Here is a 22,898-nt window from a genome sequence, read left to right on the forward strand (position 1 = left end):
GCAGCAACTATAGATGCAGCAAAAACGTGGGGACAGCACTGAAGCAGAGAGGCCAGCTGGCTTCTAAAGCTAGTGGCTGAGAGGCCTTGCCAATGGCTCTACATCAGGCCTCCATCATGCCTCAGCTGTACTCTGACAAGGCCCCACTCCCTCTAATCCATCCTCCCCAAAGGAGCTAGAATGATCTTTCTAAAACAAATCTGATCGTGTCACTCTCCTATTTAAAGCTCTGCTCCCTGGTTCCCCAGTAAGATACAGGTCCCTTGTGATCTGGCCCCATGTCATCTGTCCAACTTCAAGTCCACCACTCACCCTCATATATCTTATGCTGCCAAGAAAAACAGACTACTTGCCATTTCCTGAGAGCGTTCTCCATACTGTGTTTAAACCCTCTTCATTTTGGCTGCAACGTCCCTTTCCCTCTTCACTACCTGCCCTAGCTATAGTATCACCTCTTCTAAGAAGACTTAGCTGATTTTCTCAGGCAGAAAAAAATTGACTCAATTCAGGTAACATTCTGTACCTACAAATAGGTACAAAATTGTACCTAGAGCTTCAGCTCTAGGAACAATTCTCCCCTCTGAAACACTGAACACACTGAGGTTTGGAGGACAAAACTGAGCAGCTCTGGCCAGACTCGGAGCTATAAATCCAGCTGCCAATCCAGAGCCTGTGATGTCTGTAGCTGGCTTCACTCAGAAAAGAAAGAACTGCTCAGCAATGGTTAACACTACTCAGCTGATTCTGTACTAGACGCATCCTCCCACCCACTTCTCCACTAGAATCACAGTAATGCTACCTAAGGAGGTCCTACAGCTAGATTCCTGGCTCCCTGCAGCCCCGCTTCCCTCCTGCCCCTACCATGTTTCTCTCCCTCCTGGTAAATTCTCAGCACCCCTGGGCCATCTCTCCCTCCCCACCCTGCTCCATGTGGAGCCTCCCCAAAATCTCAGTGACCCCTGGATTACAAGTCTTCATCCAGAATCAGCTATTGCATTCCTATGGGACATACAGCCAACTTCAGGCCCTGACTCTCCATTTTGATGCCCTACCTGAGGAACCTCTCCCCAAAGGCTAGATGTGCTGAAATGCGGGATGCTGTTCATTCAACCCACAGAGGCCGTTTGCCTGACAAGATCCAAAAGAGATGTGTACTACATGAGTCTCACTGAATCTGAAGTCCATGATTCCCCTGTATTTCACACATCAGAAATTACTAGGATTATAATACATATGAATTCACATGTCACAATCTGAACACACTTGTCTCCATAAACCTGTTGCACTTCAACATTCATTATGATTGATTTTCCCCCACCCTACCCCCCGCTTTCGCATATTACTTGAAGCAAAGCTGAGAGTATTAAATCCCTTGGATGAATTTGCTGCCTAAGCAGACTAAAAGTCAACTTAGAAGTCCTAAAACAACAAATATTTGGCCACTGAACTTCTGGCTGGTCCTGCAGAAGGGACAAAAGAAAATTTCACTAATCACTGTTGACGGTGAAGTGACTATCCCTCTTTAAAAACGGGAAAGAAATGATTGGTATGAGCCAACTTTATTTCTCAGTGACTCTTCAGAGAATTAAATAACTGAAGCAACAGACAACAATTTTCTTTGAAGATGACTTTTCATATTAAAAGAAAAGCTCAAGAGCTAGTCTCAAAAGGAAAGAAAATGAATAATATGTGAGGGCAACTACTCATTCCTGAGTATACAGTGACAAAAAGACTAAAATATTGCAGTAAACATCACAGGCTGTCACATTACAAATTAGCTATATTTTCATATTCAGGGTAACATTTTTTGAGAGACTATTCTGAATTAGATAATGAGAAAGTTATTTGATATGGCTACCAAAAAATGTACATTGATCAACATAATTTAAGTCAGTTGTTTTCTAACTTTAGCAGGCATGAGAATCACACGGAGGGCTTCTAAAACAGATTACTGGGCCCCATCCCTAGTGTTTCTGACTCAGTCAGTCTGGATAATCAAATGTGAATATATATTTCTAACAAGTTCCTGGGTGGTGCAATTGGTCTGTAAACTGCACTTTGAAAAGGAACCACCGAATTAGATCATCTCAGCTGTAAGAGGAGACACATTGACTCAGAAAAGCTTAAGGGGGGGGGGGCAGGCACTCCTAACCACTTATTATGGCCAAACGAAGCTATATCGAGTCAGAAATGATTACATGCTGCTGCACTGAATCCTCCAGCCATGCTGCCTTCCTAAGTACATTTTGAGCTTTTAGGAGGATATGGCCAGAAAGCAATATGCTTGAAATATGAATACTACATATTAACACTGGGTTTACCAACAGGTCTTTTCTTCATGAGCACCTCTGTTCCCCCACAACTGTCCTTTCAGTCTCAACCTGGGACTAGCTGCACGCTTCAGAATGCAAATTTCAAGGAAGCTCTCTATTAAAAAGCTGGGAGTGCACATGTAAAGTAGTCATGACATAGTTTCATTTTTTTAAGGAAAATATTTGCGTATTATCCCTTTATTAAGTTCTTGCTGCTTTCTAAAGTTTCATCATCTCATTTTAAAACTTCACCCCTCTGGGCTGAAACTGGTGCAAAAAAAGAAAAAAAGGGATGTTGTAACCTTTGATCTAGCCTAATAAAACAGTAACAAATAGCACACTTAATGGGTAGTCAAATCTGATAATATTTTGTGTTGAATTTTCTGTAGTAATTCAATTAAAAATCCTATTGCCAGATACAGAAAGCATACAGATCACCAAAGTTGTATAGTATTGCATATTTGGTCTTAAAATAGGCTATATTAATTTGGTGTCTTTATTTATTAACCTAAATACTTCAAGTCGAGTTTCACCCAAATATAATGTAGGATAACCATTAGTATTAGTGCTGTTTAAAAACTTCAGCTAGCTCACATCATTATGGTGCTTAACATTCCAATTAAAGAGGGAGAAACACTAATTGGAAAGAGAGTGCATTACAAAAGCTGTATAAATATGACCACCATAATATTGCTGCTTCTTAAAGGTTCTGGGGAACCAATTCATGCTAGCTCCTCTGTGTTCTCCTTCAATCAACAGGGCCTCTGGAAAAAGACTATTGCCACTCAAAGCAAACTGAATCGTTCAGAATCACTGAATCGTTTGGTCCCATCTATTCCTGCCACAGATCCTAGCCAAAGAGTCAGTCAGTGGTCCTGGGCTCTCTTCATGCCTTCTGTAATGACAGCTTTGGAGCATTCCAAAATACTTTAGTACTTCCTTTTTTTTTAACCATAAATTGCACATAACTCTTCCAATTCTCAGTCTATAATTTCTCATAAAACTCTTTGAGATCCTCTGGTGAAGATAAGTGGCAAGAATTATTGGACTTTAAATCGTTATCCTTCAATGTTATATGCACTGGATCATAACACTATGGCTTTGGTTCTCTCATAAAACTAAACCATGAAGCCATTCCTTTCATTTCAAGCTTAGCAGCACACCGGCCCATGGGTGAAGCAATATAAACACTTGAGTAAAACCAAATCTCTTCTGCAAAAACAGACTTGCAACTCAGTGGTGTATAATCTCTCCTCTGAACCTGTGAAGTCTGTAGTCCTCAGGCCACCCAAGTAGAATGGTGAGAATGACGTTCACATGTTAAAGCAGGAGAGGCCTGAGAACTGGCTGTAATTATAGAACTTAGGTTTGTCCCAGATCCACCACTCTGTTGCCCTAGGAAAGTCACCAAGTATGTTATTGTTTTCTGGGGAAAAGGTGAGACCTCAGGTTTACAGAATTAGTTTAATCAAAATTACTGGTTCATGACAACTCTCATCATTGCTCCATGCATGACCTTCTTTTTTGATTTATTGTCTTAAATGTTCATTTTTAACATATATACTTGTGGGGACAGAGCCCCAGAGAGCAGTTTCCAGGCTCTCGGCCTCACGTGGAAAGGTGCTGACTCAGGTAGTAGATGGCCATCAGCTGTGGCTAGTTGGCCATCAGCTGTAACCCTTGAGCCATTGGCCACTAAACTAACTGCCGCGGCTGCGCTGGGGAGTGGAGTCGAGGAGAGTCGTCGGTCGGTTGGCAGAAAAGCGGACAGCAGGTCGCACGTCATGTGAATTCAGCCTCCAGTGAGACTATCGTGGTATGACTTCCCTACCTATGGCTCCATGGGTGTTCCTTTCTGGCCTTGCCACATCCTGCGTTCTTATGTGGGGAGCGGGAGCAGAGACCCCCCCCAGGCCGCCCTGAGTGACAATACTCTTAGGTATATAACTGAGAAAAAATCATGCAAAACGTGCACTGTAAATATGCATATAAATGTTCATAAATGCACTATTTACAATACAAAAAAACTTGGAAAAAATCCAAATGTCCATTGTTAGCATAAAGTGGTAGACTCTCACAATGGAATAGTAAACAACAGTTGAATAAAGAAATTACAGTTACCTACAACAATTTGGAGTCATTGTTTCTGAGCCTCTTTTTTGCCCTCTTAAATATACACAATAATACACCTACCTTAGCTTTTTCTGAGGATTAAGCAGATTTTTACTGCATATAAAAATCCTTTGAAAGTTATAACTAATAAATGTTATTTTCCTCCTATATTCTCTATTACTTCTCCAATCATACAAGAATAATCTAGAAACATCATAGTGAAGAACAGGAAAACCATATAATCTGGAGGATACAAATTTGGAGTTACATTGCAGAGGTTCAAACCTCTAATCCAGCAATTATTTTCTGTGTGGACTCAGGTAAATTAATTAACCTCTCTAAACCTCAGTTTTCTCTTATATGAAGTGGGGACAAAATTATTACCTACTAAAGAGAGCTTCATTGAGGTAATTCAAGTGTTTATTTAGCACACTGCCTGATACACCATAAGTGTTCACATCGTTAATAATTATTATACTAATAGGGATCTCTTACATTTGTCAAATGGACAGAGTTGCTTTCCCTTATCTTTACTAACCTTTCACTCTTCCAACACATGCAGACCACACGTGCACACATATATTTTCTTTGCTTCTGCCTGTGCTTCAGCTGCTCATGCTAGATTAGGATTGAAGGTCATAAATAAGCACAGTAATAGGCATGGAGTTCCTGCCTTGGACACCAGGACAGAAACAGGCACAATTCTGTTAAGACTGTCGCACCCTTAAATATAAAGTTCTCAAGAAAAATTTTGCCCAGAATTTCTATTAAGAGCAAGGTTCATTTGCATTTTATTATTTAAAAGACTGGCAAATGGGGAAAGGCAACCATTTTCACAATCTAAATAGAGTAATAAAACGTGTGGGAATAATTCTTTAAATGTAACACAACCTAACTGGACTAAAAATGATGAAACTACAGTATTGAGACCTAACATTTTGAAGGACATGTTTTACATTTGTTGAATTTCTTAAGCCAGGCCTGGGCAGGTCATAATGGAAGAAGCTGGGACCTGAAACTAGACCCGCCACCAAGCAGGATGGCCCAGCTGCAGGTGCTGGGAAAATGTCCAGTGTGGCAGGCAGAAAAAAGGGCTGAAGAATACAGCAGTACATAAGAGTTGATAATGCACCCAGGAAATTGGCCTCAGGAGGCAAACATGAAACAGCAGAAGTTCACTCAATGTGAAAGCACAGCATGGTGCCAAGGAATCCAGAAGCAAAAAGTGTCCTCAAATTTAAGCAGACCGTGTCAGATATCCTAATCTGTGATAGCAGAGCCTAGTTAGCCTATGGTGCAGAGGCTGGACCCTAGTCGCTAAGAGAGAGGGGGACTGGCAAGTGTGAGGTTGGGTCCTGTGTGTTCTTACAGGACCTGGGCAAACCTGGCAAATCCCTACAAAAGGAGCTCAATCCTGGGTAATGAGATGAAAATCCAGATATAAGAACTGCAGCACAACGTAGATAGATACTAAATCCAAGGAACAAGAGACATATACGCATACGAGTCTAGAAATTATGGCATAAACCACAGGCTGACTAGAAGCCAAACTAACCTGTTGCGGAAGAACGAAAGTATTGGGTTAGAGTTCCTTAAATGCCTCCTCTCCCAGGTCAAGTCTCACCACAGAGCTGGGAAGGCTCAGTAAACAAGCTGCGGACATGGTGAGAAGAAGGCAGTAGAAACTGGAGAATAGGAAGGACTTGACATAACAAGATCAGGAAAACCAGGCCTGCAGTTCTGAAATTACCATCAACATAATTATCCTGAGACTTTCAAAACAATAAGTAGCAGCACTCTTATTTAAACCGACTCCCAGTACAACAACCACAATGATAATTAGGAAAGTCCATGTGAGTTTTGTTTTAATGAACTTGACCTATAGTAAAAAGAAAGTCTTGTTTTTTCTTCCCTATCCACAGAAAATAAAAAAAGCAGCTCTTTCCCTGTCATCCCCTCCTTTTCATTACTATGTGAATTTAACCTATGAGAATGAATTGCCTTTTGAATTTCTTTTCATCTCTGAGATACAAAGGCTGCTTTCTGTCCTTGCCCTCCCTCTAAAAAACAATAAAGATATTTGGCAGTTCTTTGCCAGGCTGAGAGCAACAGCTCCTAACAGGACCCTCAAGCACTGAACTCTGATAATAAAAATGCAGTATAAAAGTTGTTCATGTATTTAGCAAACCACTATGATCTACTACCTGCCACAAAATGCCACACATACACAAATGACTGTCACACCCATGGCCCAATTCATTTAAAAGAAGAATCACCACAAAGCCATCCTCAAGGATCTCCTCTTTTGGGGGTGAACATTCATGAGACAGATAAAAAGTAGTTTCATAAGCCAAACATGCCCCGTTTCTGCTGTGGCGGCCTATCCCTTACAAGTGGGATGACTGCCAGCAGCTTAGATCGCTAGACTCTGCAGACACAACCAATCAACAACTGGTAAGCGTCTTCACAGTGGATGTAAGCATGTCCTAATGAGCAAGCGATCTTTAGCTAAATAGGTATTCATGAGCAACTGCTCCTGGAATGCTCCAAAGCCTGATAATTAACAGCTGTGTGCTACAATTAATTTTTATTTATGCCTTAGATATTCAGGCAAGATATTATTTCTTGTGTATGACAGATTCATACTTCATGCTGAGTCTTAAAGCAGCAGCAGTAAGAAAACAACATCAATTTTGTTTTTGTTTCTATTTTCTTCTTAATTCAACTGGTCCGTAATTTGTCTCAAAACACTGTGCTGCCTTGTATTTGGCAAGCAAATTCCAGAGCCCATTCAAAGGACCAGGAGGGGGAGAGCGGGGGCGGGGAAGAAGGCAAGGCATCCGAGGCTTTCCCCAAGCATTCACAAATCCTTAGAGGGTGCCAGAAGGGACAATCTAAGTTAAGGCAACGACACTGCGGTCTCAGCAGTCTTAATTCACCTCTGTGGCCCCTGTGGCCTCTGTGGGTATGTTATTTCAGCAATTGTTAATTGAATGTCCACTACGCATATGGTACTGTTCAAAGGTTTGCAAAGTGAAGAAATTAGATAGTGTTTTTCCAGGTTCTTTCCAGCTTTATTATTTTATAAGTTAGTAAATTTAGAAAATACTCAGACTGGGACCTCATATTACACAAAGAAAAAAGAATCATAATATAAAGTGCCATCAATAAGCACCAAATATAAGAGGGAGTGTTGTAAAACCAGAGAGGAGAGAGTGCATTGAATGCCAGGTTGAAGACTTATGGCAAACTCCAGCATGCATCAGGGTTTCTTAAAATGCATCAATGGGCCCCCAAATTTACATTTCTCACAACTTTCCAGGTAGTGGTGATGCTGCTGGTTCAAGAACCACATCTTGAGACCCAGTGCTCCATGGGAAGCCATCAAAGTTTACTGCACAGGAGTAAATCATGATGGAAGCGGTGTGTTTGGAGAAGTTAATCTAGAGATAGTGGGTAGGATCAACTAGAAGGAGGTCAACAGATTTATAACAGGCCCCAGGGAGGGAAGTGGTACAGGCCAGAGGACTTAGATTTCAAAGAAGAACTGGCTTGACTAACACAGAATTGACTTGAGTAGCAAATTGGGTATTTAGTGACTTTATTTAGCTCAGAAGGATTCCTGATACAAGAATGGAACCTTGAATAAGAATAATTTAGCAAAGCTGTTACCGAATGTCTCCAAGGATAAAGAATCCCTTGGAAACCACAGCTAGCTTTAATATGGAGCTGTCCAGATCTGAGAGGTACAGGAGCCACTATCCACATTTCTCTCAAGTGTCTCACAGTACTTGAAATTCCCACCATTTGAGTCACTACTTTGGGTTAGGGTGCTGACTCCCCAAAAGATTGTTTGGTGTGTATTATCCTGAACCTCAATTAGAAACTCTTGCTCCTTTGTCACCACCAAAGGACAAAAGTGGTTTTTCTCTTGAAACTCCAGCTTTAGGAACTCAGCTCTCCTTAATATGCTCTTTCATAATGAGTAATCTGGATCTGCACACATTTCAGCTGGTAATTTAAGACATAAGAAGCTCTGTAGCTTTACTACATGGAGAGGAATTTTGAAACAGAAGTTATATATGCATGTCAGCAAACTGCAGGTACGTGATTACTGAGTTGTTTTTTCTAGCTTGTCTTCAAAGGATCTGCCCTGCTTTACTGTTTCAGGGCAGCCAGCCAAGGCCTCTTAGCACCCACCTCTTTTCTCAGCTTCCCCAAGCCAAATGTCCCAACAGATTTAGCTACTGGACTCCCATCTGCCCTGCTCTGCACCTCAAAACAAAGGTCATCCCTAAACTTCATCATATGGTTACAGAGTTTAAACCCAGTCATGGGGGAATCTACCTGGTCTCACTGAGCTGCGTATTCCCAAGACCTGGTCCCTCCTTGCTTTGGCATTCACAGTGTATGCCAAAGTCGCTGTCTCTATTTCTTGTGGATGTGGGGCCTATTGACTCTGATATTTGTCACTCTGTCAACCCAGGCCCTGTCCCAACCCTTTTTCAGACATTTCAGAGTGAATTTATAGCTATCTGTAATCCACCCGATCCCTTCCCCCAACTGCCTCAAAAAAGGAACAAGCTTTGATAATGGTCTTTGCTATTCATTGTCCAAAGTCCAAAGCTTCCATAGCTCAGTAACCATGTGGAGCAGATTCCCGCCGGATTCCCCAGCCATCCTCTCCCTGCTCCTCTCCAATTTGCCTGCATCATGGTAGTCTACTCAACCCCCTCTGCCCAGGTCACTTAGGGTTTCTCTGTCCTTTATCCAGTCACCCTTCTCCTGGGCAAGGAAGAGAGCTCTATTCTGTATCCTAGTCAGCTGCTTAGGGGCTTGCTACTACCTTGTCCTGCTGGCACTTACTAAGTGTCAGGCCTTAGGCCAGATGCCGAGGATACAAAGATGAATTACAAACAAGTAAATAAACATCGTTCCATTTTTCCTGAAGCTTTCAGTCTGGTATTCAGGTACTGCTGCTCAGCCTTCCTAAATTTAGATAAAAGACAATAAATTAATGTGGAAGTGAGAATCCTAATACTGTTTGGAAATAGACCAGAGTTTTTGTTTTTCGTTTTTTTTGTTTTCTTTTAATAGTCAATGTATACCTCAATTTGTACAGAGTCTGCTTGAAAATTGCTTAAAAGGAAGAAAACAGGATATACACCTGTTCCAGTCTGTTTGATGGCCCAGACAGAAAAGCATTTCTAAAGATTTTGTCACAGTGTAATACAATCTCCCTTGGTTGTTGCCCCAGGTGCCTTCCCTTCATTGAAATGTATCATTAAAAGAGGCTCCTACACGACAGATGAAATGAAATGGGAAGAATAAAAGAAAGTCCTTTTCCTACCTTCCAAAGTTGACACTAGTAAAAAATGTATTCATGAAATTTTGTTTCTAATACAAATATCAACTTTTCACCTAGCAGCAAAGTTCCTTTTTTTCACTTTTTTGCTAATGTGTTTCTGATTATAAAAGTAATACATGCTTATTGTAGAAAATTTTAGAAAATACCAAGTATAAAGAGAAGAAATCATCTGTAACCTTACTGACTAGAAATAATCACTTTTAATATTTTGTTTTATTTCCTTCCAGTTTTCTTTGTTTTTCTATTTACTCTCACCATTAGACAAAAAACATGTCTTTGTAGACTTAAATATTTGAAAACATCAGCAAGGTTAAGTCTATATATTTATAATGAGGTAATTTCTCCCATTCATGTAAGCCCCAATATTTTGTGAAAGAGAGAGCCCTACTTCTCATTTACTCTAAAGTTTACCTTGAAATCACACCAAAGGAAAAAGGAAAAAAGGTAAAGAAATTATTGATAATAAAATCTCTTTAGTTAATTGAGGAATAGGGCACTTCTGCAAACTGCACTTCCCTCCATGAAGAATTCCAGTCACCTCGAAAAAAGTGAGGCTAGTGTTCAATTCTCTCTTCAGACCTACAAGAAGGTATTTAAGATTTCACAGTAGAGTCCAATCTCCTGGCTATAGACCCTCATCCTGGAAGCATACAAGGTATTAAAAAAGTAAAGTTCAGAATTCCAGTTTGCAAATTTGAGGTAACCTGGCCTGGCAACAATCTATATTTAAAAAAAAAAATTTCAGGGATTTTTATTAATTGACATGAGCTTGACATGAGCCAATGTGTAGTATGTTTTCTATAAAAGCAACAGAAAAAAAAACTTTAAAAAACCTAATAATGTTCATTTTATATGGTGTTTGCAGGTGATAAACCATTTTCTTTTTTGTTTGTTAATTTTAAAATATATCTTAATTTTTAAATAACCAGTATTTTGAACATAGCTTCATAGCTATGTTGATTTGGTTTTAAAAGGAGCACATAATCTTTCTAAACACTTCCTACTATATTTTATCCTCTGAACAGCCCTAGGAGGTGACTGAGTAGGCAGAGGAATACTGCTGCTATGCCAGTTTCAGAGAACAATGTCTTTTAGAGTGTGGAAATGTTCAAGGACTTATCCAAGAGCACACAGGAAGTCAAAGGACATGCAGTTAGAAACTTTTCTTTTAAGTACACCATTCTTTTCAGACAATCTATTTGGAGAATTTTTTTTATAGCAATATGGTTTGTCTATCTTTTGTCCCATTCAAAAATGTATAGCATTTTATCCAATTCTGTCATAAAACACATTTTAAGAGGAAACTTGGTTGTCTCACATTGGCCCCAGAGGAGGGTGACAAAATTGTGAGAACTATAGAAACTATCTTGTATGATCAATAATGGATAAAGGAACTTCGTATATTTAGCTTGCAAAGAGAAGATCAAGAGGAGATACGAGACCTCTTCTAATGTTTCAAAAGACGGTCAAATGCGCGAGTGAGCAGACTTGGTTCATGTTGCTCCAAATATAAGGCAGGAACAATGGACAGAACTTCAGAAGAAATAGATTCCTACACAGTTAAGAGATTTGTCTTTTGAACCAATGGAACTGTTCCACTGGAGGAAACTGCTCTCTCTAAAAGACGGTGAACTCCTCTGCACTGGACATATTGAAGGAAAAGCTGTCAGGGATGCTGTGATGACTTTTGTGGTTCCTGTATCTTTCGTCTACTTTCCTTTTGTTTTTCTTGGCTCACTAATGCAACATACAACGTACAGAATGTGAGAGAAAAGAAACTGTTATGGGCCAAGTGCTTCCAAACTGTTTTTCCCCAATGATAAGAATCTCCTGGGTTGGCTGGTGGCCCCTGCAGAATCAGAAGCTGCAGAGAGGGCTCAGAGGAGGAGCCTGGGAAACTGTTGGTTTTACAAGTGCCCCCCAGGTGATTTTTGTCATCACGGAAGTTTGAGAAACACTTTTCAAAACATTTGTGCATTTAATTCTCACAGCAATCCTGGAGGGCAGATGAGAAACTAAAGTTGAGTTATTTAGCAGTGAGCCCAGATACACAGCTGTGAAGTGGCAGAGAACGGATTTGCACTCAGGGAGTTTGACCTGGACTCTGGGATCTTTCTTACCCTCCATGAGATTCTGAAAGAAATACATGAAGGTAGTGGGTAACTTGAACATGGGTTTTATTAGATGTGCTTTTTTTGTTTGTTTGTTTTTAAAATAATTCATGAGTCGTTGGCATGCACGGAAAAATTGGAGGAATGCAACTGGAATTATTCTGATTTAGGACAATAATATATTGAAGCTCACTTTTTCGACGTTCATGAATAATTGGGAAAAGGGTGTCCTAACAAAATAAATAATTTCAACATCATTACAAAGAGAACAACATTTTTATGCACTAAGTAGAAGCAATTTACATGCATACAATTAATGTGCTAATTTCAGTGATCTTTAGCTATTCATTAAAAGAGGCCTGGCAGGTCCTATACTTGGCAACACATTGTTAGTCATTTCCTGCTATTACTTTATGTACTCAAAAGTAATCAACCATCTATAATTTAAGACTTTTCACTAATTAAATAGTCCTGTCTCTCATTATGTCCAAATTAGAGAGGTTAGTATGTGGATAAATATGTTTGTATTTGGTACATTATTCAGAGATAATACAGATTTCTCTGTATGTGGCAACAAAGACCAGTAATGTGCTTGACAGTCTTTAACACAGAGCAGAGGGGAATGTTAGAATGCCAAGAAAGACCTTTTCACTTAAAAATCTGAGCAGCAGAGGAAAAGTATTCTCTTTGAGATGAGCTTATGTTCAGCCTTGTAAACCCAGCGAAGTCTGGATTTGTTGACTTTCAGGGAATAATACAAGGATCATTTGTTTTTTCAGGCCTTGCCTGGGAGATGAAATGGAATGAGGGTTCAGGGAGAAAAGGAGTTAAAGGTTCTGTTTGCAGGAATGTGTTTGCTGACATTGATCAATGGGTAATTTTGTGATTGTAGGTTTATTCACATGGAGGGTTCAAAAAACAGATCAATAATAAAGCAATGGTGAAGATGCCAAAGAAAAGGTGATTAATGAAAAATATGGTGGAGGTGTAATCTGCCATGTTGTATAAAAGCTCCTTCATTCAGCACCCTATAAATAAAAATATGCATCAGATGGAAAGAGAACCTTCCCTTGGAATGCTTTAGAGTCAGGCAGAATCTCATCAGAGCCCATGCTTCAAAGAGCAGTTCCTCACGTCCACAGAAGCAAGTTTAAATTCTCTTGTGTAAAGTCTCTGTAAGCAGTTCCACTCTTGCATTATTCATGATTCTGACATCTTATAACATGAGCAGTGTTCTAATAGTGATTTCCAATTTTATTTCCTGTGTAATGTTTTAACGATGCTATTTAGTTTGCATTTAACTTTGCCTACATAATATCTCGTTACATTTCCTTGTGTAGCATTTAATTATGGTAGCAGTACTATAACCGACTAATATATAGACAAGAATTTAGCGTAGCCTTTAAAGAATTTGTTGCTTTTAAAGCCAGTGCTTTGTTCCATCATTTTTATTGTGCCAATTTAATACGTAATGATGAGTGTTGGGCATCCCAGCTCCTTAGACCAGGGAACTGATAATAACTAATAATGAGCTGTGCTAACAGTGAATACCAAAATCTAAAACAACCAAACATAACAGTGGGTTGTATGTCTTTCTTAGGGTGAGAACAAGTTCCTAAATATATAACCTCAGGAAGGGTTAACCTAGGTAAACTTGTGAAGAAGCTGAAAACTTCACTCTTCACAGTTTGGTGTCCCCCTTTTCATCCTCTTTTTGTGGAAGCCCAGGCTTTTCTCCCTATTGAACTTTGCCTTTATAAAAGGATTTGACAACAGTCTTCAGCACCTAGATTATATCAAGTCAGGGAATATCCTCTCCACATTTCCAGTGTATCTAAGTCTTATTTATTAGTTTGGAATGTCAGTCCCTATTTCAATTATTTCATTAGGTAGTAGATAAGTCATGGGAGGTATCTGAGTACCAAACGTGAAACCAATTTTCTTTCCAGAAAATTGGAAAGAAATTTTCTAATAGTCCAGAGAGGATATATCTATACTGTATTAAGGGTAAAATTAAATGCTTTCAATTAACCTCTTAATTTGGTCCATGGGTTAGTCACAGAGTTGAGAAATATGATTATTTTACAACTTTTATGAGACAATTTAAGCATCTTTACTGATAATCAAATGACTACCAAATATGCTCATCTCCATAAATAGTGATACATCTAAGAAAATTATGTTTATGTGTAATATGTACTATGTATGTGTCGTGCGGGCGGCCTGCGGGGCATCTGGTCCCGCTCCCCACATAGGAACGCAGGATATGGCTAGGCCAAAAAGGAACACCCACAGAGCCATAGATAGGGGAGTCATACCACTATATTCTCTCTAGAGGCTGGGTGAGACACATTCAGTAGTAGCCACAGGATCCACAGTCCACCATTCACTTCTCTGCCTGCCAACCAACCAACCAACCAATCAACGCAGCCCCGCAGTTACATCAGTAGCCAATTGGCTAACTGGTTACAGCTGATGGCCAACCAATCACAGTTGATGGTCATTCATTACCTGAGCCAGCACCTCCCCACGGGAGAGCCTGGAAACTGCTTTCTGGGACTCTGTCCCCTCAGTATGTAATATACTGTATGAAAAGCAACTATTATATGCCAGTTGCTTTACATACATTATGTCATTCAAGAACTCTGCATACACTTGTGTCCTGGACAAAGGTGTGCAGACGAGCAGGCAGAAGTTAGGGCTGAAATCCAGCCCAGGTTTTCCTTGCCAAATTTAGGAAGACACATGGACATTGTTAGCCCCAAGAAATTAATGTTTTTTTTACTAACTTGTCCTCCCAAGGGGCACCTTTTTCTAATTCATATAAAAGCACTAGTGTTTTTGTGCTAGTGTTAGCCAAATTTGTGCTAGTGTAAGCCAAATTTCATTTCATACTCAGAACAACTCCATGAGGAATGTATGCTTATAGATGAAGAACACAAGAGTCAGAGAGGTTAAATAACTTATTTCAAGCCCCACAACTACTAAGACATATCAAAAATTGACATGAGACCTTTAAATACCATGCCTCCTCCCAAAAAAGGGAAAATGGGGGGGGACTCACATATTTCCTTTATCTATTTCTGCTTAGCTCAATGGTTCGAAGCACTGTGCTAATGAAACTACAAAGCCAGCAGGTTTAGTTAAAGGCAGTGAATTCTACTTCGTGCTAAATCATGGCAGCACTCTTTCTAGATGCATGCTGCTTTGGGACACAAAGCAAGGGAACGAGGGAGGGTAGTGTAGTTCACTGATGCTCAAACTTTAGTGGGCTTCAGCATCACTTAGGAAGGTCATTAGACAAGATTGCCAGACCCTCACCCACAGGGTTTCTGATTCAGTAGGCCTGGGACTGAACTGAGAACGTGCATGTGTCACAAGTTTCCAGGTGACGCCGATGCTGCTCACCCAGGGACCATACTGGTACAGTGTACAGGTCTATACATTTAAAAAATTAAAATTAAAACTGAAAAAAATCCATTAGTTTGCAAGTGACTCAGGAATGTTATCTAAGAACATAAAAACAGCACAGATCTTGGATCTCATTTTTGCCTCTGTTCAAATGAAACTACTTGCAGGATTATAATGGTATCTGTAGCTTTCTCTTTACAGCCACCTTGTAGTAAAGATTAAAATAAGAGATAACAGGACACCAAACTGACTAGTTTGGTGTTAGATTTCCTGTGTAATATTATCTCTGGGAGAAATGGTACAGCTGAAAATGTAAGAAAAGAAGGAATTGGAAGCCTGCCATACTAATTACATATTTATTCTTATCCCTTGCCTCATTTTTGATATATATGGACGATCACAGTGAATCAAAGCATTTCTCTCAGTATCCTTCTTAAAGTATGAAATTAATATTCCAATAAAATGTTTAGTAGAGTGTATCTATCCAGTTTCCAATTAAAGGAACATGCTTGTGTGGTGTCATGAATTCCTTCCACAAAATATTTCTTCTGTGCAGAGATACTTTATGGTAAATCTTAAAATAACCCTATTTTGTCAGGATAACTTAGAGCAGTGTCTGGTGAATTCCCCTATTGCTACCTATCCCCCACACACTCTAAGGAATAATCTACACAAAATAACTTGATCTTATCTATGTATGCAGTCAGCTAGTGTGGTGTGAAAAGGCACTGTTAATCATCTTAGTGATCAATACATATCACACCATAATCAATACGGCTAGTGTACCACCTGAGTGATCTCGTAAACCAATTCTGTCAACACATACTGAATAATTATCTAAGGCCACCATCCATTTATCCACAGGGGATCCAGAATAGCCTTGTCCTTAGTTTTTTTTTTCTTTTTCTTACTGTGTTTTTTTTTTTTTGGCCCCTTTCATGCTTTTAATCTTCTTTTAAAGAATCTCAATTCTCCTACTGTTTGAAGGAATAAAAATAGTAATAATAACCCACAATAAGGCAATCCATTTTCTGAATGGTGGAACAGCACTTAATTAGAGCTCATTTAAGAGAGTTTTCTTAATCTTCAGGACAAATCCCTCAAGGGTAATAGTGATGCAATTTTTTGATGTCTTTCACTCAGTTGGTTGGCTCACCTTTGGAGTTCTTAGTTATGTCTGGGGAAAAATCAGACAGGTGGGCTTGTCTTGATTACCATGGAAGCAGCACTGTCCTGACAGTTTGGTCACAGTTCTGGAAATCAAGTTTTTCTGGCTCTGAGTTACTGACAAGTCTGTCTCTGGCTTTAAGGACAGACTTGCTTAGAGAGCTGTTTTCTTTGATGGGTTGTCAAACTAACAGTAATCACACTGTAACAATGAGGCTTTTTCTCTTTTTGTTAAAACTACAGGTAGAAGGTGGTTACCTGGTTTTCATGTGAACTATCAGAAATGAGAATTTATTAAGGCCCTTTTAAAAGGGAATACTGAAAAAATTTTAATTAAAAAAAATGTAATTGCAATCATCTGAAATGAACCTAAAATTCAATATGTCATCTGAGAAATCGTCTTTAGAAGTCCAGGGTATCATCTTGTACAGTCATGTGCTATTTTAACGATAGTGGTACATTCTGAGAAATGTATCATTAGGCAATTTCATTGTGCATACACATAGAGTGTGCTGACACAAACCTAGATGGTATAGCCTACTATACGCACAGGCTATATAATATACCACCATCATCTATGTGGTCCGTCATTGACCGAAACTTTGTATGACTTTATGTGCTAGACCAAAGTAAGAATGGTAATTGCCTGGATTTTCAAAGGATCAGATTTGCCTCTTTTTCTCAATTTGTCTTCTCAAAGAATTTTTCTTAGCTTCTCAATTCTCAAATGATAACAATAATAAGAATAAAAATAATAATGTAGAAGGATCACTGGTGAGGCAGAACTTTAACTTTTCTAATGAAAGAATATGCATTTCAAACATTGCCAATACCCTTAGCTTCTACAAGTCATCAATTAGCTTTGGGAAGAACCACTTTTAATTAAGTAGTGTAAGATAAATAAGCATCAAAGTTATGGGGTAAAGGTATAACTGGCTTCCTTTTCATTTATCCCTCATGACTGAAGTAGTTTCACCCTAAATCCTTTGGAATAGTGTAGGGACAGAGCCAGGAGTGCAGTTTCCAGTCTCTCGCCCTCACATGGAAAGGTGCTCACTCGGGTAGTAAATGACCATCAACTGTGATTGGATGGCCATCAGCTGTGGCTAGTTGGCCGTCAGCTGTAACCAGTGAGCCAATGGCCACTAATATAACTGCCGTGGCTATGCTAGCAGAAAATGGGGGCTAGCAAGAAGATGGTGGCTGAGCTAGCAAGAGTGGATTGCAGTGAGCACGGAGGATTGCAGCTTGCAAGTGGGGGTGGTTGGTTGGCAGAGAGAAGTGGACGGCAGGTTTTGGATCGTGTGGCTCCTGCTTCCTGTGTCTCCAACCCAGCCGCCAGTGAGAATATAATGGTGTCGTGCGGGGCGGCCTGCGGGGCCTCAGCTCCCGCTCCCCACATAAGAACACAGGACATGGTGAGGCCAAATAGAGAACACCCATGGAGCCATAGGTAGGGGAGTCATACCATGATAGTCTCTCTGGCGGCACTGTAGTCTCACTAGCGGCTGGATCCACACAATCTGCAATCTGCTGTCCGCTTCTCTGCTTGCCAACCAACTGACTGACTCCCCAACCATCACAGACGCGGCAGTTATATCAGTGGCTAATTGGCTAACTGGTTACAGCTGACAGCCAACTAGCCACGGCTGATGGCCATTTGTGGGGACAGAGCCCCAGAGAGCAGTTTCCAGGCTCTCGGCCTCACATGGAAAGGTGCTGGCTCTTGGGAAGTAGATGGCCGTCAACTGTGGCTAATTGGCCGTCAGCTGTTACCAGTTAGCCAATTAGCCACTGATATAACTGCCACAGCTGCACTGGTTGGTGACTGGAGTCAAGAGTCGAATTGGTTGGTTGGCAGGCAGAGAAGCAGACAGCAGGTTGCAGGTCGTGTGACTCCAACCTCCTGTGAGAATATAGTGGTATGACTCCCCTATCTTCGGCTCAATGGGTGTTCCTTTTTGGCCTCACCATGTCCTGCATTCCTATGTGGGGAGCAGGACAGGAGACCCTGCATCTCACCCTGCATGACACATGGCGCAGCGAGCAGAGTACGGTGCCGGCCAAAGCTCTCCGAAAGGCGGTGCAGCAGTTTGTGCGTATGAACACTCAGTCTCAGGAAGACCAGGAGGAGTAGCTGCCGGAGAGCTGGATCCCCGTGGAGGGGTGGGAAGATGTGGACGGTTCCCCAATCAGCAGAGGCCAGAGAAAGCAAAGGTCGTTGCGGCCCTGTGGGCTGGGAAGTGCTTGCTGAGGCCCTTACCCCAAGGTTGGGGAGGACATGGAGCCCTCGCCCTGTGGAGAGGGCACACATTGTGAGGTTAACACACAGCCCTGGTGAATGACTGTGGACTATGGGGAATGGGCTCCATCCCTAATTTAATGGACCGCTTGACTGTTTGCTTGGGAACGTACCACCATGTAATGGAACTGGCGGATGTTTGCTTTTGTGTCTTGACCGGCTGCCGTCAAGAATATGTGAGAGGCCCTGGCTGTGTCCAGGGGGTCTGGCTATACCCAGAGAGGGTGGCAGTTCCCTGAGAGGCTGTCATGCAGGGTGACATGCGGTGTCTCAGCTACCGCTCCCCACATAAAAACGCAGGACATGGTGAGGCCAAAAAGGAACACCCACGGAGCCATAGATAAGGGCTATATTCTCACTGGCAGCATCCACCTTTCTGCAATCCATGTTTGCTAGCCACCATCTTCTTGCTAGCCCCCATTTACTGCTGGCATAGCCACAGCAGTTATATTAGTGGCCAATGGCTCACTGGTTACAGCTGACGGCCAACTAGCCACAGCTGATTGCCATCCAGTCACAGTTGATGGCCATTTACTACCCGAGGGAGCACCTTTCCATGTGAGGGCGAGAGCCTATAAACTGCGCTCCTGGCTCTGTCCCCACAGAGGCTCTGGCTGTGTCCAGGGGGTCTGGCTGTGCCCAGAGAGGGTGGCAGTGCCCTGAAAACACTGGCTAAGTCCAGGAAGACTGGCTGTGCCCAGAGAGAGTGGCAGTGCCCTGAGAGGCCCTAGCTGTGCCCGGGGAGACTGGTGGTACCCTAAGAAGCCCAGGAAGTCTGGCTGTACCCAGAAGGACTGGTGGTGCCCTGAGAAACCCTGGCTGTGCCCAGAGAGCCTAGTTGTATCCTGGATATTGCATTCACCTCTAGGCTGCTTGCATAGGGCCCCTCACAGAAGACGCTTGTCATATAGATTGTGAGGTGAGACCTTGTAGGGGTGGAGTGTGGGGACAGAGCCAGGAGTGCAGTTTCTGGGCTCTCGCCCTCATGTGGAAAGGTGCTCACTCGGGGAGTAAATGGCCATCAACTGTGACTGGATGGTCATCAGCTGTGGCTAGTTGGCCGTCAGCTGTAACCAGTGAGCCAATGGCCACTAATATAACTGGAGTGGCTATTCTAGCAGCAAATGTGGGCTAGCAAGAAGATGGTGACTGAGCTAGCAAGAGCTGCAGTTAGCACGGAGGATTGCAGTTAGCAAGAGAGGTTGATTGGCAGAGAGAAGTGGACGGCAGGTTGCGGACAGTGTGGCTCCTGCTTCCTGTGTCTCCTACCCAGCCAACAGCGAGAATACAGTGATATGACTCCCATATCTATGGCTCCATGGGTGTTCCTTTTTGGCCTCACCATATCCTGTGTTCTTACGTGGGGAGCGAGACTAGAGACCCTGCCTGCCATCCTGCGTGACGAATAGGATGCTTTAATGATGCTGGGATGGGAATGGGAAATTTCTAAGATTATTTCTGGAAAGAAAGCGACGGAAAACTTCACAACTGAGGTGGCAGGTTATGCAAACATCTTTAGATGATTAAGGCTGACATGGCTGAGGTAAGCTGGTGGTTTAGGATCTCATGAGTTGCTCAGAGAAACTCGCCATTAGAAACAGATTTCAGACTAGAGAACCAGGCTCCAGACTAGGCCTGGTTTGTCTTAAACACAAATTACTTCTGTGGAAAAGTTGCCTGAACCAGCCACTCTGACATACTTTGCTTTGCCACAGGAAAAAAACAAAAACAAAACAAAAACCGTGTGAGTACACGTATGTTTGAGCACGTGTATGGGCAAACCTAAGAGCTACATGACATTAGAGGTCTGTCTGCTAACACTGGGTGACCATGGCTGGGATGACCCTGGCAGGAATGCTTCCACTCCCTGTGCAGATCTGCACCTTGAAGAGCCTCAGCTGGCCATAATATGAAAACACTACCATTTTCACCAGCCAACACCTCACCAGTGTGGCCAGAGGCTGCAGACAAGCTGATTTCCTCTTGATGGGATTTGACTATAATTCCAGCTAATCACAGGATCTGAGATGGCCTTTGGGTTCCTGGGCTCTGTCAGGACAGAGATGTTCTTATAATGCCACGATGGTTGCTCCCGGTCATGTTGAATAAAATATGCAAAGAAATACGACTCGATTTTATTCTGGGATTTATAATTGCTGATGAGTCTGTGCAAAACGTCATCACCTAACATTTTTTTCAAAGCTTACTATATATGCCAGACACTGGCAAACACTTCACACCTATTAACTCACTTAATCTTCACCATGTTTTATTCTACAAAGGGAACTGCTTTGACAAAAGATCACACAATTATTAAGTGGAGAGCAAGGATTCAAACTCAGTCCCATCTGACTCAAAAATAATTTAGCAACTAGAAGAATTCAGCTATCATTGCCAATCTCAAATTTCAAATACTATTATGAAAATCTCTTAGTAAAGAAAATAATAATTAGCTAGAGCCCTGTTCATTTAAGGAGTTAGCTACTTAATCTTTTAAAATAAATACCCTTAGAGAGAGTACTGACTTCTCAGAGAAAAACGGATGCAGTGCTATATAAAAGTTACATGTTCAGAGAATAACTTCTAACAAATTCTGAGGGGAGTGTAGTCAATGTGGTTGTCAATATACTTAATACTTTACCTATGTACATGTTTTACACTGTACAACCCACCTTCACATACCTAATCTTAATTGCTCTCAATAGATGGCCTTTACAGGCCTTGAGAATTGAAAGGAATTAAAGTTTAATTTGCCAAGTTGAAGAGGTTTATGTCTAAAAAAGACATTTAAGAAGTCTTAGCAACGATCCAAGCAAAAGCTACTGTACTTTCTTGATTTCCTACTTCTGTTACTGGTCCCACCATGGTCCTAGCTATCCAAACTTAACACACCGAGGTCACTTCTCGTTCTCCCCTTTCCTTTGTCTTTAGAGTCAGTAAGTCACCAAGGCCTGTGACTCTTCATTTGCATATTTATTTAATTATTCCCTCATCCTTGAGGTTTTCCTTTCTAGATCAACTATCAGCCATTATAAATTCTACTAAATTTATCACCCCCCACAATATTCCAAGCCTCTTAATTGACCTGTCTATTTTTAGCCTCACCTCTCATACAATTCCAAGATTGACTTCCTAAAACACTACTGTGTATATTAGTTTCAATGGTGCTCCTTTTGAATATTCAATAATATAATAAATCCTTAGCCTAGCATTGAAGAGAATTCACAACAGAGCCTCAACCTGAATTTCCAGCTTTCTTTCCATGGCTGTGTTCCTAACCTCATTTTTTGCTCCAACCTAAATGGACTATATCCAGTCTCCCCCAAAATATCTTGTATTTTCCTGTCTCTGGCTTTTTTACTTCATTTCTCTAACAAAAGAGTTCCTTTTCTCTTACTGTCAACCTATATTTACTTGTGCCACCTTTCATAGTCCAGTTTAGATCCCTTTTACATAGGAAACTCCCCTGGCCATCCCAAATACAAGGAATACCCCATTCTAAGTGCCAGGTATCTATTCCACTTATTTGGCACACAATTATTTCATGGAATTACCAGTTCCTTTTTCATAACTTTATTTGAACTAGATTATAGAAACTTGCAAGTAGGAACTACTTCATATATATTGTTAATCTCTTGTGACACTTGTTGTTACATATATATTTATACTTATACTATTATACATTTTATATTGTATTTAAATATTCATATTTCTGCCTCACAAGTTTCCAATTAACTTATTTTGGGAAATCTACCCCTTTGTGAAGATTTGTTTCCATGACCCTAAAAGAAATAAAAGACGGAGTGATGTCAGCTGATTGGGACTAGTCAGGTCAAATGTAGCTTCTATTTTGGTTGCTACTTAACATTAAGCTCTTTTTTTCAGAGCCCTAAGGTGAGTTATCTGTCTAGTGGCTAAATCAGTTCTGTTCTTCCTCATGTACAGACTGTAATTGGCATAAACCTCAATTTCTGCAGATATACCAAGTATCACCTGTCTGACTTCATGACTCAGATGGATTTTACAGCTCATACCAAAGAAAAAAGCCTCTTTGATGACCAGTGACATCCCTTAAGCTGACAAATCACTTCCTTGTTATCCCTGGCATCTCCCTC

This window comes from Rhinolophus ferrumequinum, chromosome 2 (genome assembly GCF_004115265.2).
Source record: "Rhinolophus ferrumequinum isolate MPI-CBG mRhiFer1 chromosome 2, mRhiFer1_v1.p, whole genome shotgun sequence".
NCBI lineage: Eukaryota > Metazoa > Chordata > Mammalia > Chiroptera > Rhinolophidae > Rhinolophus > Rhinolophus ferrumequinum.